The sequence below is a fragment of the Natator depressus genome, chromosome 2 (assembly GCF_965152275.1).
Source record: "Natator depressus isolate rNatDep1 chromosome 2, rNatDep2.hap1, whole genome shotgun sequence".
Classification (NCBI taxonomy): domain Eukaryota; kingdom Metazoa; phylum Chordata; order Testudines; family Cheloniidae; genus Natator; species Natator depressus.
Window position 1 is genome coordinate 127,633,588 of NC_134235.1, and position 19,999 is coordinate 127,653,586.

A 19,999-nucleotide genomic window follows, 5' to 3' on the forward strand; every position below is an offset into this window, starting at 1 on the left:
TTATATTTGGTATTTCTAGCATTTATAACCATGAAAACATCAGTAATAGTCAGAAATTAGCATTTTAAAAAGGCACATGTGATTTGTTTAATTAAAACAATAATTGTATTAATCTGTGATGTTATATTGACAACACTGATCATGAACGTTTTTTAAAACAAAGTTTTTTTTTTTATTGTTTGAACATACTTCAATTAAACAGCAGGGAGAAAGCTGGGCAATCAAATCCCTGCTCACAAGAAACCGACAGCTCTCTGCTGTTTTCAGAATTGCTGCTGAGTGCAGCAAGAGAGAATTGAATCCTAATGGAGAGCGTTATGGCACTTTGCATATTAACCTTGTGGAGGATTCTATGCACTTTGCAGCGATGAATTAATAGCATGTAACTTATAGTGTTGTCTCAGTATAGATCTTCAGCATAACATTACCCCTATTAAGTGGGGAATCTGATGCTCACAACTTAATCAAAAGCAATGGACCAAATTCAGCCCAGACATGAGTAGGTTATAATCCCTTGAAGTCAGTGAGAGTTGTTTTTGCTTACCTCAAGGCTGAATTTAACCAACTGACTCTCAGGAAGCTCTTATATGGAGAAGAACACTTTAATAACAATAAAAAGAGGAAACAGAATGCACGGTACCCTGTCAAATTTAAAACCACAATCACTAGTAGTATTACACAAGTAATGGGCACAATCCTGCAAGCCTGGAACATGTACTATTCCATCGGATGTCTTTGCACAATATGTCCATTAAAGTTTGCAAGATCAGGCTATAAATGAGCATCTCTGCTAACTCACCTAAGAGGTGCCATAGTATGATGCTCCCAGATAAAATGCTAAACTTAATATAATGTCTTTTGTTAATAAAAGCAAATATCTCATGAGAAAGACAGATTTTTAGTCCTTCCGTAATAAGTATTGTATAAAGTTGATGAGGTTTTCCTTTATCATTGCCAGCTATCTTTCCCTCTTTTTTTTTGGGGGGGGGGGCAGGGTTTGCAGGGGGGAAGAAGGCAGTCAATTATTTCATAGGTATCATAGGAAGGGAGGAAGAATGCAATATCTGAAGGATGACATAATTTTGCTAAGATCACATCATATAAATCACAAAAGCAATGACGATCTCTTTAGCTTGGCCATTCACTAGATTTTAGTGCAATGGAGTGTTCATGCCACATCATAAAACAGCATAATAAAGTGTCCAGAATCAGACCTGCCTTCAAGTGTACTAAGCTGAAAGGCTCTTACTGTAGCTTATTCTAACGCTGCAGAGGGACGTGTGTATGACTCTAACCTGACATGTCGTTTATCATTACTTAAATTAACAAAAATGTATATAAGGGTTATTTTTTCCCCTTTCTGTTGCTCATGCCACATGATGTAATGTATAATTCTATCAGCTAGAACTGAGGTGCACTGGATTGAAATGGATTTTCCTTTGAGGTGTAGGAAAGGCTTTTCATGGTATGCTGTAATGTGATTGATGGACAGCCCTTGTAATGCTTCATTCTGAAAAGAAAGATCTCTATAGGTTATGTTGTGGGTAGGGGGAAACCAGAATTATGGTAATTCTGAAACCAGCACAATACAGTAAGGGTCTCTCTACACTGCAGTTAAACACTGACAAGCATGACCAGAAAGGGTTAAGCATCCTGCAGGATAAATGACTCAAATTCAACCCTTAAAAGCATATGGGGAGATAATGTTTGTGTTTTTGTGTATTTACATATATATTGGTAGAAATCAACAACGTAATCAAACAGTCCCTGCCTATGCTGAATTCTGTTAACTCAGAGATCAAAAGAACACCTTAACATTTAAATGAGCTATAAACATAGGATATCCCTGTATTCATCTCTCTTTGAAGTATATGGCAAATCATCTGTGAATGGTGGAAAAACTGGCAATTGTCTTGTTTTAATCTGTGTGGATAATTACCGGCTATGCTTAGGAAATGGGTCCACTTCAAAGTCCATAGGGGTGCCTATTTTTCTACTAAGGACTCTGACCTGTCAAACAAGGCCTGGAACTGTATAAATGACCCTTGGATCCCGATCTTGTCATCTCATATCTGCTTGAGGTTTCATGCAGGGGAAGCCTAAGCCACAAGGACTGAGATCACAATTCTGACTGGACCGCCCTGAAATATAAACATTGTACTATAAACTTTCAATTATTTCTGAAAGAACTCTTTGCATCTGCAAAGCTCCCCATCTCTGCAATGAATCTGAATCTCAAGATTGATTCATGTCTGTATGTAAACTGTTCTTTTAACCAATTCTTTCTCCCTTTTCTTTTTAAATAGATTTTAGTTTAGTTAATAAGAATTGGTTATAAGCATGTATTTGGGTAAGATTTGGAATATTCATTGGTAGAACCTTTGTTATATGATGAATAACATTTTCATTAATCCTCATCATATCTGACTTGGATGCCTAGGTGGAGGGCTGAAGCTGGGTTACTTTAAGGGAACTGTGTTGTTGACTTCTGAGTAACCAGTGAGGTATAATAGAAGATGCTTTGTGCTGGCTTGGTAAATCTAAGTGTTGGAATATCCACCAGCATTGGGGATTGCCTGCCCCATTCTTTGTAGTTTGCCCTAATTGAGTGACCTCTGCTGGCTCACCTGGGATTCTGGTCACAAACACCCATGGCTGTCCTTTGTCAGTTAACTCAGGCTACTGGCCTTGTGCTAAGTAGCTGTTTAATTATGGTGTAGATGTTCAGGCTTGGGCTGGAACCAAGCTCTGGGACCGGAGGTTCCCAATGTTGATTTTGGGCTGCACCACAAGCCCGAACAGCTACACCACAATTAAAACAGCCCCTTAGCCTGACCACCAGAGGCACCAACATTTTTCTGTGCCTGTGGGTGCTCCCCCCCGCCACACCCCTACTCCACCCCTGGCCTAAAGTCCCCACCCTAACTCCACCCCTCCCTGCTCGTATTGGACCCCTCCCCAAATCTCCGCCCTGGCCCCGCCTCTTCCCCCAAGCGCACCACGTTCCCCCTCCTCCCCAGGCTTGCTGCACGAAACAGCTGTTTCATGGCGCAAGTGCTGGGAGTGAGGGGGGAGAAGCAGAACGTGGCGGCGCACTCAGGGGCGGAGGTGAGCTGGGGCGGGGAGCTGCCAGTGGGTGCAGAGCACCCACCAATTTTTCCCCGTGGATGCTCCAGCCCAGGAGCACCCACGGAGTTGGCGCCTATGCTGACCCCGTGAGCCTAAGTCAGCTGACATGGGCCAACTATGTGTGTTTAATTGCAGTGTAGACATACCCTAATTTAGAGTAAAAAACAGACAAGCAAAAACAAACTTTAGAGGTATACTCTCCTGAAATAGTCTTGCAGTTGCAAAAGCGTCCTCCGGCGTATTTTGTTAAAATAGCCAAAGCCCTGTGAACGTATGAAGTCTAAAATGTTTTCAAATTGTTACTTTGCCACACTCAAATAACGACCCTTTACTGAACTCTGAAATGGACATTGACAGAGCACAGGTGGTGTGTTTCTTGATGCACTTATTCCGAAAACACTGTGATTTCCCTAGGATAAGAAAGATTAATGTGAAAATGCCCCAAAAGAAACAAGAAAGATTATTAACAGTAATAATATTGCCAATAGAAAAGAACTTCCATGGATGAGCAATTTTATATCATACCTCATACTTTAAACTCCATGTTTTTTTTTTTTAAAAAATCATTAAAGAGAGTGGACCATTGCAAATAATTTCATCACAGTTTTCACAATATCTCCAGGAGCAACGAGGACAATATTTCTAGTGATTTTGAATGTAAAAAGTCATTAGTTTCAACAGAGAGGATGGTCATGGCTGTTTTCTTAAGTCATTTTAATTAAGGCTGTTTCCCGGGTTTTTTTACACAAATGGATGAGAGAAGTAAAGCAGGATGATGTTATGAGTACAGCTAAGTGAATAACTGATCATTTGTTTCACTGGCAGTTTTAAAAAATTGAAAATCAGTTTGAGTTTCTTTTTTTTTTTAATTTTTCAAGTTTAAAAATTGTCAGAGCCAAAATAAGACATTTCAATTCTCTTGAAACAAAAGCCTTTCGGGGTGGTGGGGGGAGGAGGGTTTGATTTATCAGCACTTGTTTTAAATTTTTAGGTTTGGTCCAACGAAAAAGGAATTCTCGTCCCCACTTCTCCACTGCCCACATACAACATTTCAAAATGGCCAGTGAACCCCCCTACCTCCACCCCCAAAAAAGAAAAAGAAAAATCCATTATTCACCCAGCTTCTAGTTAATTAACTTTTAGTATTTGAAACAAAATGAGTCTCTCTGTGTGTCATGCACACAGTAGTTGCTGCTTAAATTCAAACACAGTGGCAATAGGCGGGAACATTTGCTCAATACAATTAAAGCTCAGGAAGCAAGCATTAGAGGGATCATTTGAGGTGGCATGTAAATATTGCCTGACAAATGCATCATATAAAGAAACATTACTGGTGTTTGGTGTCAAAATGCTTCTTCAGAGCCTCCCTGATTCCATTAGCTACCCGCTGAGCCCCTCTAATTGCTCTCATATCTGCCTGTTCAAAATCAGAAGCCAGATAATCCACCTCAGCGCTCCACCCCGAGGAAACTTTCCCCCCTTTGATTCACAAATGTTATGGAGAGCACAGCAGGATGCTATGACCATCAAATATTTTCTTCATTGAGGTCTAACCTGCCAAAGGCACATTCAACAGTCATTCAGCACCTACTGAGCCTGTTGTTGAAGCGCTCCTTGCTGCTATCTAGGTTCCCAGTGTAAGGTTTCATGACCCACGGGAGGAACTGGTAGGTGGGGTCACCAAGGATCACTATGGGCATTTACACATCCCCCATTATAATCATCTCATCTGGAAAGAAAGTCCCAGCTTGCAGCTTTCTATACAGTCCATTGTTCCTAAAGGTGTGTGCATCATGAACTTTCCCTGACCATCCTGCATTGATGTCAGTGAAACTGCCCCAGTGATCCACCAACGTTTGCAAGACCACAGAGAAGAAAACCTTTCTGTTGATGCACTGTCACAGGATGGTCTGCTGCAAAAATTGAGATGGAATGCATATCCATCGCCCATTGCTGCAAATCCATAAATTATTTCCTGCACGTTACCGAGAGTCACAGTCCTTTGTAGCAGGAGGTGATTAACGGCCCTGCACACTTGCATCACTGCAGGCCCCACGGTGGCGTTTCCAACTTCAAACTGATTTGCGACTGACCGGTAGCAGTCTGGAGTTGCCAGCTTCCACACAGCAATCACCACTCACTGTTCCACAGTGAGAACAGCTCTTCGTCTGGTGTCTTTAAGCACACAGTTCCAGGAAGATGGCTTTGCATATCCAAAAGTTATGCAGCCCTGCTTATCACCCCATACATGCATCATGATGTGAGCCCACCACTCAATGCTTGTTTCCCGAGCCCAGTATCAAAGGTCCACCATGTGCAGCTGCTCCATGAATGCCAGCAGCAATCTTGAATTGTTTCTTTCCATTGCACACAGCAGTGAAGGCACCACAGATTCACTTTCTGTTTCCCAGCTCACGAAATACTGCAGGACCAACCATGTTGTGTTCAGAACGCTCATCACCAAACTTTGTCAGCAGTTCAGGATCCATGTTTTCAGGCAGAGATGGCAGGTGCACAATTTATAGGGGCTGTTAAAAAAACTGCACGAAATGAAGTTGGAGGCCCATGTAATGATGAGATGGAAGGAACTGCATCATGGGATGGTGAGCACACCTCCATGATGCAGTGCGATCTGTTCCCAGATCTCCCAGAAACAGAAGTGGCGAGTTGCACAGTGGGATAGCTAACCACAATGCAACACTCTCTCTTTCAATGCAAGAGGACCAACTGTGGACGCGCTCTGCCAACACAAGGAGCACTGTGTGGACATGCACAACTGATGCAATTTAAATGGCTTATGGTCATCAACATAACTTAAGTTGAGTTAACTCTGTACTGCAGACAAGGCTTTATGGGGAGAAAAAGGTTTCTTAGGGAGGTTCCCAGTCATTTAGGTTTTTGACCTAGAAAGCCTAACATCTTAAAATCAGCCTGGCAGCTACTAGATAGCCAACTACAGGTCAAAGAGCACAGGCCTAATAAACCCTCCTCTTACCAATCAAAAGAATTAATTCTGCATCCATTGAAATTTCCAGGTGGTTTTTAGATGTAGTCCTCTATAGAGCACACTGTAACCTATTCAAGGTTAGTCTCAAGGTGCATAGATGGCTGGGACTAGGTCCACATGGAAAAGAAAGCCTACACAACCCCTTTTTCTTTGTTAAAGATGGCGGGGGAAGGGAGAAGAAGGAAACTAGCCATGATTGCTTCCTCCTTTATAATAGCAGCTGGACTACAACGGAGTGTGACAACAACAAAAAAATCTGTAAAGTCCAGATTCAGAAAGTGTATGTGCCTAATGTTAGTAGTTCCTTTGATTTTGATGTAACCCTTTCATATGCTTAAAGTTGGGCATATGTTTCAATACCTTCTGAATTAGGGCCTATATCATCTAGACATAGCACAAAAATAACTACTAGTGTAAGTCTGCAAAACTCATTTCATTTTCCTGGAATCTTTTCCCCTCTTACCTTATTGTGAATTTGGCCCGGAAGGCTTATGATATTCCTTATTCATTTGGAGGAGGTTGTTAAAGATAGAAAGAGAATTTAAACGTCTAATTAACCTCAGGATTTTTGAAAAATCCCCATTCCTCCCCTCCAGCGTAGCTAGGGGGGGAGCGGGGCTGCGGCCGCTCCCCCCTAGAGCACAAGTGGCGCCTTGCCAGTGTCTTGGTGCCTTTTAAATTTTCCCCTGTTGAGGGAACAGGGGGAGCGATCCCCAAAAAAGGCGCCACCCGCTGCTGCGCTTTTACTCACCCGGTGGCGCTCCGGGTCTTCGACGGCACCTCGGCAGCGGGACCTTCACTCGCTAGGGGACCTTCAGTGCTGCCGAAGACACCCGGAGCGAGTGAGGGCCCGCCAGAGGAGTGGCTTCTCCCCCAAGTTTAGTTGCTCTAGCACAATAGAAAGGGGACTACTCTCAGTGCAGACAAATCTCAGTTACACAAGCTAGGTGGAGTTACTGCTGTTGTACATGTAATTATAAAAAAGGCCAAATTGTATACTCCAGAAATGACTGCGTGGGAAGGAACATTGTATTTGAAGCATACTGCATTTGTTGCACCACAGTAGGCATTTAAAAATGATAATGGAACATTTATGACTCTTAACTTCAGAAATAATGCAGCACTGAGACAGCTGCTCTCCAAAGAGAAAAAACAAAACCCCATCAATATGCCAAAATGCAGGTCCAAGAGAATATTGTATGCACATAAGTAGTAAATAAATATTCTGGGTAACCCAGATTGTTACTACACTGTTCAAAACCAACCTTTTTCTCCTTATTACTTTTTTAGGATGACTTGGGGATAGGGTTGCTGACTTTCTAATCGCACAAAACCGAACACCCTTGCCCCACCCCCTGCCCTGTCCTTTCCCCGAGGTCCTGCCCCTACTCACTTCATCCCCCTTCCTTTGTCACTTACTATCCTCCACCCTCTCTCACTTTCATCAGGCTAGGGCAAGGGGTTGGGGTGTGGGAGGGGGTGAGTGCTCCAGCAGCAGGTCCTGGCTCCAGGGTGGCAGCAGAAATGAGGGGTTCAGGGTGCAGGAGGCGGCTCTGGGCTGGGGCAGAGGGTTGCATTGTAGTAGGGGGGCGGTCTCTGCCTGAGGGTGGTGGACTCTGGGCTGGGGCAAGGGATGAGGGGTTTGGGAGGGGGCTCCGGGATGGGACCAAGGGGTTGGGGGTGAGGGAGGCAGGCGCTGGGAGGGAGTTAGGGTGCGGGAGGGGGTTCTGACCTGGGGTAGGGGTTTTGCAACAGCTAATTCCCTTTGTTTTCTTTCTCAGCTCTTCCCCGGAGGGGAAGTGAAAGGGCTTGAGGGTACCCCACAGGAAGGAATTCCAAGTGTGCCTTTCTGGGTTCTAAGGGGTTTTGCATTTTGGAGGTGGCAGAATCTACCCATTCTAGGTGAGAGAGAAGCTGTACCCTTGGGAGTTTAATACAAGCCTGGACTGGCCAGTATTAATGTTTAGAATACTTGTGGGCTTCCACCTTCTGCACTCGAAGTGCCAGAGTGGGGAATCAGCCTTGACCCTGATGCTGCACCTACTGCCTTTTGCATAACAAAACATGGACTATGGCAGCCCCTTCCTCACGCTTCCTGTCTGGGAAGTAAACCATTTAACAGTACCACACTGCAGAGGATATAAAATTTTGGCAATGGTTAAGGGTCATTAAGCAACTTCTTTCTCCATGTTGCCCATCCACGCTTTTTACTCCCTTCCTCTCAATCTTAACCTTTTGCTCTCTTCTAGCTCCTTTCCTTCCAAAGACAAACATATTCTAGTTTTCCCCCCCAACAACTCTTTGTCCCACCTATTTCTCAGTCTACCACCCCATCTTCTAAATCCATTCCACCTGCAAACTCAAAGGTGCTGTCTACACTGATATTGCATTGCTCTAACAACACTGACATAAGCCCTAGAAAGTGTAGTATGGCACTTATATTGGCAGCAACAAGACTGTAGTGTGTACACTGACATAATAACCTCAGTGTAAGCCGCCTTACATCAACCTAACTCTGTAGCGTGGATCAAACCATAAATCTGATTTCGCAGCCCTCACATTGGTGAGCATTAGTCAGACAAGTGGTCCTCCTCAGCCAATGTGAATAAGGTTTACACTGTAGTACGTAGTTCAAAGATGAAGTGCTTTGGCCAAAATGTTCAGAAGTGATGTGAATTTAGATACCTCCGTTTTGGGGTGCCAATTCAAGACACTTTAAACAGACCTGATTTTCAGAAAGTGGCCTTTAAATTGTCTCAGAAAAATCAGCTCCTTGAATTGTCCTCCAGTTGCTAGACATCTTTGAAAACCTTGCATTTATGAAGCCAAAAAGAAGCAGCAAAGCTCATGGGAGGCCTTGGCTCAGTAATCAGAGAGAAGTGGTAGATTAGTCATTCAGAAATGTGGGAAGATTAAAAGCACAAAGTTTTCCCTTTAACAACACAGGTAGCTAAAGTGTAATGCTCCTAGGTTATGAACTCTTTTCTTCTGGTATAATTACAGCAAGAAATCTTCCCATGAGGAAATAGGAGTTTCTGCCTGCATGATTCCTTCACTCACAGCCAGAAAGACTATTTATGCAAGGCCCTGACTCATATGGGCACCAGGTACTCTTTCATCTCTTTTCAAAAAGACCAGGAAAGCTTATTTAAAAGTGGGCAGTTGTGTCCGCAATTTTGAAGCGGCTTGTGGAGTTTGGGAATGCAAACTCCCTTCACTACTCTCTCACGCACAGAGATGTTTTCAGATGACTACCACGACTATTAATATTTCAGTAAGGTGTCAAAGTAAAGCGCAATAAAACTAGATGGACAGGAAAAAATTCAAAACCAGTCATTTCTTTAGACACAAACCATTGTGCAGAATGTAAAATGTCTCTTCATTTCATTTAGCCATTCTGACTGAGAAAACTAATGAAGGCTTGATTGAAATTATTCCCTACTGAACAAAACTAGCACCAACACTCTTCAGGAAGTGCTACAGCTGAATTCATTTTGTAGACTCAAAGGTGACTCACCTCAGCAGTTTCTTTTCAAGCCTAAAAATACCCAGAAAGGCAGCTTTTATTCAAAATGCCAAAAAGTGTAGAAATGCCTACTATAGCAGAGATATATATATATATATATAATATATATAATATTTTAGAAATTAAAGGGAGGATCATCATAATAAATGTTATGGCTCATATTCTACTCCAGTTATGCTAGTACAAGCACATTAATTGAAATAATGTTGCAAAGGTGAATCAAGCTTAACATACCATACTTTAAAATAAATCCTTACCTATGTTACTGATAATATTCTAGATTGGGAATTTAAAAGTTGCTACAGTTCTATTTATTTTTCATTATTCACAGAGCCTTGCTTCCTTTTCTGTTTCCATAAGTGAAAGGGAACTGCTCCATTTCTGGGCGTTGTTAATTTTCTAGTTATTATGAACTGGAACAATGGTGTAATGTTTGGGATGAAACTACTTCTCAAAACCAGTAAATTGTGCATGCTTTATTCAAGTGAGCAGGTGTTAAAGTATTCCTCCCCTCATTTCTTGTGTCAGAATGTTGACACACAATCCTACACTGACAAGTAGGGTTAACAAGATTTTACCTCTGATCTGTAAAACACTGGACAGTGGATGAATTCAAGACAAATCCAACTGACTTCAGTAGCAACAAAACTGGGCTATTTCTTCTTTAGAAGAAATATGACTATCCATAAAGCTCTGATACATATCTACACAGATAAAACCAAAAAGTAAGTAAGTGTCTCAGTTGCTAATTGTCACACACAGCCCTGTTCAAAATCCCTCTGCCGGACATTCACTTGGCTGCTGTGTTGAATCCCAATCCCCTGGACTCTCACACTCTAACTTCTCTGGGTCTCAGTAGGCCACAGTACTCTCTCTCCCATTGTCCTCTCTGGGACATTGCCTGAGCCCAGGCTCTGTTGATCCCTTCTCAGAAATTGGTCCCTGGGGCCCAACTGCTTTAGGCCCCAACACCAGTGCTGCTAACCACCCAGACTCCTCAGTACCATAAGGACACAATCTCCCTGAGCGCCAACCATGTGGGTGCTCTGGGTTTACAGAGTAATTTGTCAGGGGGGCATATGCTAGTGAAGCAAACAGACAGATAGTTATTGTGTTTTTAGAAACCCTTACAGAACGTATCTACTCAGATATCACATGAGATACACAGATCTAGACGAAATAATAAACAAACCGGTCCATATTCCCATACCTCAGTTTCATCATCCCTCTGGGAGTTTTGGGCTCAGACCGGAGTTCAGGATCCCCCCGCACATGGATTCTCTTCCAAGTTATGGAGTCTCTCTCCCTCTATTCTAGGTCACACCTTCCTTCCTTTACCCTCTGTTAAGCTCCCCACCACAAACTCATGCCTGTTCTTCCTCTCTATGACCTAAAGCATCCTGTGTGTCCTTTTAATTTTAAAGGTTAGCAAACACCTTTCTCTTTCTTTGTCCTGTGTTTTGGGGATTTTCTGCTCTCCAGATGCCAGGCCTCTGTAGAGAAGCTGGAGAAAACTGACTTTCCAAACCTCAACCAGCTTATTGTCCTAAAGCATTTGCACCTGAATAGGCAACAGTTAAGGTCTAACAACCTACCATTGCACATGGCCTGGGAGGGACATGTTACAGCCCTGACAGCAGATGAAAGACTTCACATGCACTGAGGTATTCCATGAGTCAAAAATTTTATAACATCATAATTAAAAAGTTGTATATAAACAGATTCCCCAAATAATGTCACAAATGCAAAGCTGGGAAATCTAAAATTAATAACTTTTTAGGTAAGAAGAAAACATTTCCGGTCATCTCACCTAGCCTCCTGCATAATAGGGGCCATAGGACTTTACCCAGTATTTCCTGTATTATGCCAAATAACTTTTAATGAAGTGGATATCCTTTAGAAGAACATATAATGTTAATTTAAAGACTCTAACTGATGAAGAATTTACCCCAGTTGCTTGCAACCTGATCCAATGGTTAATTTCCTTCACTGTTGGGGGCAGAAATGGTGTTTTATTTTCTGTTTCAATTCTTTTTTCATTCCAAATTCCAGGCACTAGATCTTCTTATTCCCAGATTATTTGTTATTTCCCAGCCCCCTCAGCCTGGATTTTATTACAATATTTAGACTCAAAGAAAGTTGCCTGTTTATCAGAGGTGCTGAGCACCTGCAGTTCCCATTGACTTGGGGGAGAACTGCAAGTGCTCAGTATCTCTGAAATGCTGCCACTTATTCAGGTGCCTAATTAGGCACCCAAATTGGAAAAGTTGGGCCTAAATGACGTTTGCAATGGAAGGAAGCCTATGATAGGCCAGAAACATAACCTAGATCTCCTGATTCCCTGTCCTGCACTTTAGTTTCTCACAGAATCACAGGCAAACATTTAAATATAGTGCCATCATAGGCATCCCTGTCGTGTCCTTATCTGTAGATTGCAATTTAGGGTTGCAAATACTTTATTTCATTAAAGAATTTCCTTCATTGATAAGAATCTTTGAAGATAACAAATAGTACTTTTACCAAGTGATTTGAAGGAGCAGCCATGGTAGTGGCACCAGCAGGAGACTCTGTATGCTCCAACTATTGTTCTGCAAAGGGTCAATGACTCCACCGCCAACAGCAGATATCTGTATGTTGGATCATATTAAAGAAGTTCTGTATTAAAATCACAAATGAGTTTGATTCCCCATAGTTTAAATTCCAGGGTATTATTAATTAAGAGGTCTCTTGGTTTTTGGTACTGTTTCTCTCCCTCTATGTGTGAAACTTGCAAGCTGCTAATTGTGTTAGTACATTCTAACAATAGAAACAGCACCCAGAGACTCCCCGCCCTTTTGTTGTATTAACAATTGTGATTAAAATAGAGATAGAGGATGTATGTGGATGGATGCTTGGTGTGGATAATAACTGAATGATCAGGGAGGTGCCAGCCTAAGAATCCAGTGTCCATCGGCTGAAGAAGGAGTCAAGTGGAAATAACCAGAGGACCCCCAGAGAGCAGACTGGAATCCACCCAACAGCCTCAAGAATGGGAGAACCAAAGAACAAGATAACATCTAGCAGCACGGAGCCGTCAGGAATGTGCTATCTGCTGATTGATTCAGCAACAGCATGATGAAGCAATTCCCATAGACTGGCATAGGAAGAAATTCCTATAAAAAGAGACTCTAAAAAGTGAGAACTTTGGGGTCTGATTCTGCAAAGCAACTTCCAGGAGCATCAGATGAGCATCTGACAAGGCCCTGCTCCTTCCTCATGTCCAGGCCACCTGGCCAGTGGCTTGACATGAGCAACTCTAAGGCTGGTAACTATGATAACAACCTTGCAGAACGTCTGTGTGTGTGTGTGAATAAATATGAGATTGAATGGAATGTTATAGCTATAACTAACTGCTTACTATGATAACAAACTTGCAGAACCTGTGTGTGTGTGTGTATGAATGAATGTGTGAATAAAGATGAGATTGAATGGAATGTTACAGCTGTAACTAACTGCTTACTATGATTCTTTCTGTATTCACAATAAATGTGGTATTTTGCCTTTTTCCCTTTAATAAGATCCTGCTGGTTTTTATTTTATTGGTACAACATGTATCATCTCTAAGTAGATACAAATGTCAGATCAGGTCAAAAAAGTCTATAAACAGTTGCCTGGAGCTTATTGCAGGACAACTTTTTTTTATTTTTTGTAACTCCTTTCCCCTGTAATCTCCATAACAGCCAAAGGAAGCAAATGTAATGAACCCATCACCACATACCTAGAGCAATCACTCATCTGCAGGAATAGAACCTAAGCCCTTCATCTCCAAAACTCCCTAGCACTTGAGTTAAGGGAATAACTCCTTTAGCTATGAGTAAGTAGCAGGCTGGGCTCCTCAATTCAGGCCAGGTGCTAGGGGAAATACGATCACCTGCAATTAACAATGTACTTACACAGATACATGGGAAGCATCAAAAAAAAACGTCAAGTTAAGTTTCTTAGCCCCAGCTCATTTTGACACTCTGTAAATAATTGCAGCCCAAGCAATATTGATTATTTGTCATTGTTTGTTAATGACACTTGATGAAGCACCACACCAGAAATGACAAAATGTAGTGGTGGATCAACAAGGCTAGGACAATTTGGATGAGAACAGTCCATCTACATGTTGGTAGGCTTGATTTCATTATCATTAAACTATTTCTAGTGGGTGTTTATTGATTAAAAGATAAGGTTATTGAGAACTCACAAAAAAGACAAAGTTTATGAGTGACACATTCCGACCTTGAATGAATAAAATCCTCTGTATATAGTCTGTCATTTACCTATTTGTAAACTAAAACACCACACAATTAAGCAAACTTGTTTTTCCTTTGGGGGTGGGGGGCTAAATTATTGAACTATCATTATCCTACTTACTGGTTTTTTTTTTTTTTTACTGAATTTTACTGTGAATACAGCTGCTTTAGGAGTCCCCGTTCACAGAGGGATCCAAGGATAGCATATAACAGGGGCGGCCAAACTGTGCGGCTCTTTTACAGTTAAAGTAAACTGACTACCTACCAGACTGAGGGCAGGGAAGAGGAGCTCAGGGCTTCTGTCCTGCAGTGGGGTGGTGAGGCTAAGGGCTTTCAGAGGTGACTGGTACCTGCTGAGAGGGAGAAGGGCACAATTTGAAGATCCCACCCCCCACCACCTGAGTCACACATCTCCAAGTATGCCCGCCCTCTCAGCAGCCTCTTCTTGCCGCTCCCAGGTGTTAGCTCCGCATGGAGAGGCAGTGGCAAACAGCTGGAAGCTGCAGGGAGGGGCCACTGCCTTCGCTTCCTGGGAAGAGGCAGCAGCAAAAGCAGCCTCTCTCCCTGAAGCTCCCAGCTGTTTGTTGCTGCCTCCTCCCATGGCCCCAGCTCCCAGCTTGCCGGCTCCAAGAGCTGCCCTGCAGGAAAGGGCTCTGGCACCACCATGTGACTGAGCAGGGCCAGAAAAGGCTGGCAAACATCTGGGGGGACATGTGGCATGTCCCGTCATGTGTCACCGCTGGCTTCTTCCCAGAGGGGAGGAGGGGGTCTTGGGGCTTCAGCCCCACAGGGCATGCTTGCAGAGGCAGAAGCCACAAGGCCTGGCAGGCGCACCCAGCTCTTGAACTTCCAAAGATTGTCATATGCGGCTTGGACAGTCAGTAAGTGAGGCCACACCTGGCGTATAGCCTCCTTAGTTCCTCCCTCATAAACCTCCCTATGAGATGCCTAGAGTGTGTGACCAGGTTGTCCCTACTTCCCAACAATCTATGACTGCTTGAATAGCCCATGGAGGCATCTGGCAGATGACAGATTATTGTGTAACCCACACACCTCCTGGGTGTGGTGTTCTGTCCCTTATAGGGCACTGAGACCACTTAGAGAGAGAGTTAAATGAGTCTGTTCTACAGCCTTACTTAACGGGCAGTTGGCTTTTAGTGCATGCGGTAGAGGCTCATGTACTAAGCTTCAGAGGTCCCTGGTTTGATTCGATCCCACCTGCCAACGGCCAGGGTCTGTTGGCGTTACAATAACAGCCTTTGGGTTGCTTTAATTTATGATGGAGATTGACTTAGTGCAAGAGGGCCCCAAGACTGGAAAGCTACTTTTTCTCACACACGCTCCTTACAGCTGCATTTAGCACATCCTAATCACAGCTGAGAACCGTCATGTCACTGGTCTTGTTGTTTTGTTTGTTTTAAAACATAATTTTCCTGGTAGAACACACACTTTTTTTTTTTTTAGAAGTCAAGGTTTGAAAGCCCAGACATACTTTCAGACCACGGTCCTCAGAAATGTATAGTCAGTTCCCGTAACGTCATGGAGAGCTGCATGGAAAGCAGGATTGGGCCACTAGATTCCAAGGGGATACTGTGTATGGTCCCAAGTGAATACAGTGCAACATAGGTGATTCACTTTCAGGTACAGTGACTCATTAACTCAAAATAATTTACATTTTAAAAAGAAATCTAGATATACAAAGGACCAAAAGATAAGATATTACTATTTATTGTGTATAGATGGAAACTTGTATCCTCAAAGAGATTTTGTACTCATTTCTGCTTTCTATTACAGCAAATCATCATTCAATTTACTGCCCTGATAGCTAGCACCCAGGATGAAGATAACCAGATGTTTGTTTAACTAATAGCCCAGGACTAAGTGTTTAAGCCACAGAAAAATGGAGAATGTAGTACTCAATTATTCTTGGTAATAAAAGCAAAAATCATTCACCTCTGGTAGCAATAAATAGGCTTTCCAAGGAAGAGATGTTGAGAAGACTAACATCTCAGAGGTTTCAAGATCTATAGCCTCATCACAGAAGTCCTGATGCCATTTACAAGCTAACCTTCAGCTTATGGTTATTAATTTGACTGCTGGGATGTGTTGTGCTGTTGATTGGTGATTAATCAGCCTTGTCCCAGAAATGACACAGCTACATTTCAAAAGGTGCTCCACAGAGAAGAAGTTTACAAAGAGGCATTAAGCAAATCTGACCAGTGACAAATGTAATATCTGCATGGCTTTCATGCCCAATGCAAGCTTTTGTATTTGTTGTTGTATTGTTTGGGGTTTTTTTTAATGTAATAATCTAGTCACTATGACATTGATAAATTAAAAATGGGGAACCTTTGTTTCAAGATATTCTACACTGCATGGTTTTCATCTGATGGATTAGAGATGTTGGATTTCATTCATATGTGATTTAAATGTTTGGTATAAATTGCATGTAAGAAGATGGGTCCAAGTGCCAAAGTAGTCTAAATTGCTCCAGTTTATAATTCATAAGTTATATATACGGAGACAATATCTATTGCATTTTAGTGCCCCATTGATTGTAAGCTACTACAAAAGGGATGGGGAGGGGCAATGTCATGGCTCTGACTCTTGTTCACAATGGCCAGAGGAGCTTGCATAGTGGTTGGCAGTCACTCTGCATTGTTGGAAGCAACAGAAGGTAGTGTGTTTGCTCTGGGGGTAGTGCAGCTGTGCATACCCCCATCAATTCATACTCAGACCGTGGGGGAAATCAAATTAAAATATCATTTGAAAAAGAGTCAGCTTCTCCAGTTAGGCACATGAAGGCCTTGGCTGCACTACCAGGGTAAGTCAACCTAAGTTGCGCGACTCCAGCTACATGGATAACGTAACTGGAGTCAATGGGAGAGAGTATCCCATCGATTTACCTTACTGCTCTCATTCCGGTGGAGTACCAGAGTCAACTGGAGAGTGCTCTGTGGAGCACTAGGGAAGCAGAGTTAAGGTTGCATGGGCACTTACTCTGTATTGCCTGCTTTTCAGCAGTCTGAGTTTTGCTGAACTCAACGTTCGGGAAGGGAACCAGCTATCACTGGGAACCTTAATACTGTGCTAACGAATTCTTTGCTATTTAATTAAAGACATAAATTGTTCTGTGTGTGCCTACTATGCAATTCGGATGCTTTGCCACAGGTCCCAGATGTGTTCTATCCACATCCAAGAACATTTAAACTGTTTGAGTTAGCACGGTTCACTCTGTGCAGAAAGCATCTTAAGGCAATTGTCTCAAATAGTACTTCTCAGCTGTGCCGATTTGCTGCCTAGAACTTCACAGGGTTCATATTCACATATATTTGTTGTTTCAGCCATTATAGTGATGACAGCCTGAAGCCATATAGTGGCTTTCCCCCACTTTGTGCTTCAAGCTTCAAGTTGAATTTTTCATTTATCATCGGATTACACACACAACTGGATCAGAAATCTACTACACTGCTACTGAAAAAGAATTACCTTTAATTTTGTTTTATAAAGAAGTTGGCAGGATGACATTTCTCATATGCTCTCACAGTGAATTAACGGTAGGATTTGAGCAACAGTATAAATCTTTGGTTCACGTTTCGTAATCATACAGAATGATCATTTCAGTTGTTCATCATAGCATGGGCCTTGGTCAGGTTATTTTGCAAATAATGTCACTTATTTGATTCTGCTGCCCAAGACAGCTTTACTTTGTGCAGCCTAATTAAGTGCACTTTAATAAACTACTGTTTCTCTATAATTCTTTACTTTATTTGAATGCAGTAGTATTCACTCCCCCAGTAGTTTCATTACACAACATCTTCAGCTGGAGTAAACTGATGAAGGTCTATTAAAATCAAATGTAGCTACACAGATTTACACCAGCTGAACATCCGGCCCATTGACTTCAGTGCGACTATTCAGGGAAGTAAGTGCTACTCACCGTAAATAGTACAGAATTGGATTCTCAGGACACAGTTGTATTAAAATGCTCAAAATCCACTCCAGATTCTGCCATTCTTACTCATGTTGAGAATTAGCCTATTACTCTACAATTATTCCACTATAGTCAATAGACAAGATTCTGCCATTCAGACTGAGCAGAACCTTAGTCCCTCAGTAGTCCCACTTGAAGGAAACAAAGTTGGAACAAAGTTGACAGATTAGGGTGCAAGAGGAGGAGGAAATGAGAATTGAGATGCAGGCAGGAACACAGCTGTATATAACAGTGATGAAGTGTTCTTTATGCCATAAAAATCCCAAGTATGAGACCTGCTCTAAAAATAAGAGTATAAAAGCAGAACTGTAGGTGTCAGATAACTATTAGGGTACAGATACATTTGAACTTGGAGATGTGATGTTTCAGCTCACGTAGACATACCTGTGCTAGATCTGTGGAGCTAGCACCTAAAAACAGCAGTGTGACTGGGGTAGCATAGGCGGAAGCTCAGGCTAGACTCCTTAATAAATAGCCGAGGATTGGGCAGGATTGTACTCTGTGCATCTAGACCAAGCAGTCACCTGTGAAGCTGTAGGCACAGTTAGTTTCTGGCACTAGCTCATGCTCAGCTAACGTGGGTATGGCTTCCTGAGCTGGGCATCTCAAATGTAGACATACGCTGCATTTGTGAAATTGTACAGCATATATTGTTTCAGACTATCACACTGGAAACTTGAGATGCAACACTTAAAATATAGCCAGTTTAAGACCTCTCCCACCCCGAGCACTGTAATATATAATAGAAGGGCTTTTCATGAAATAGTTTGATGCACCCTTTAAAATTTTCTGAACATTCAGAATACATCATTAATGGCTGTTACATCATTAAAACTTTAATAAAGTATATAAAACATGAACAAAATACCCAGAGGCTATGTTTAAAGTTCTTCTTCTCATTGGCCATTAGGCACAACCCAAGCTAAGTGACAATGTGGAGGGAGGTAAGACCTTCACAGGGCAAATGCTGGAGGAATTCTCACAATACCTCCCAGTAGTCCCCATTGCAAGGAGGGGGAATCTGTTTGAGATGCAGCATACATACTACTGTGCAAACAGCTAGCTGTGCTGGTTAGCATGTGTTGGTGCAGCAGAATGGCTCCATCTTCTCCCTTCCCACCCCCATCAATTCGCCCCTAGAAGGAAGGAAGGGGGTGCATCCTCTGTGTTCTCCCAAGCTCCTGCTGTATTTGCAAACTACTTGCGTGCACAAAGATAGCGGAATGTCTTTACACCTCCTATCCTCTGTCTGGCCAAGTTAGGCCAGGGCAAAATTCCGTCCATTATTATGAGTTTGGTCAAATTGAAGCAAACGCCTAAAAATAATTCAGGATACTTTCCTTCCCCCAAATGCCTGTTTGTTATTGCTTTGCTGTGATAGTTATGACTGTGACATTAAACCCACTGCTGCTTTGAATCATCCATGTACATCCAATACTGTTTTTAGTGCTCTGTCTTGACTCTCCTGGGCACATGACATTTGTTTTCCCCTTTCAGCTGGACTAAATATGTCTGCAGTCATCTTTCATTTTCCTCATTATTGAGCATTGAGGTAAGAATATATTGCTTTGTGACCTTTCCCACAAATCACTGCAAAGAGAATTTCCTAGGAGGACATTTGAATCTCTTTCAACTTTCATTTCTAAATTCTGAGCAGAAACAAATGTTTTTTGCCTTGCTGTAATAGGCACTCTCCTGACCGCCTCCACCCTTCTTAGGGTTCATCTGATAAGGCTCAATGCACTTTAGGAAAAGGAACAAAGTACAAATAAGCCTATGAGCAATTAAATCATTAAACTCATGCAGAGGTCAAGGAATATTCTGGGGTATTGGAAGGATTAAGGTTCATAGAGGTGAACTTCATCTCCTCTATTTACACTTCCGCTATTTAAAATTCAATTTGAGTTATTTCAGTACTGTATGTTATCACCTAATGTTATTTACACTTGTCATTCCTATATCTCAGAAGCCTCATTGTCCCATTTGGCTTTTTACAGAGTCCTCACCCCCAGCATTCAATTGTGTACATCAGACCAATATCGCAGCAAGAACTACTGTAGGACTTC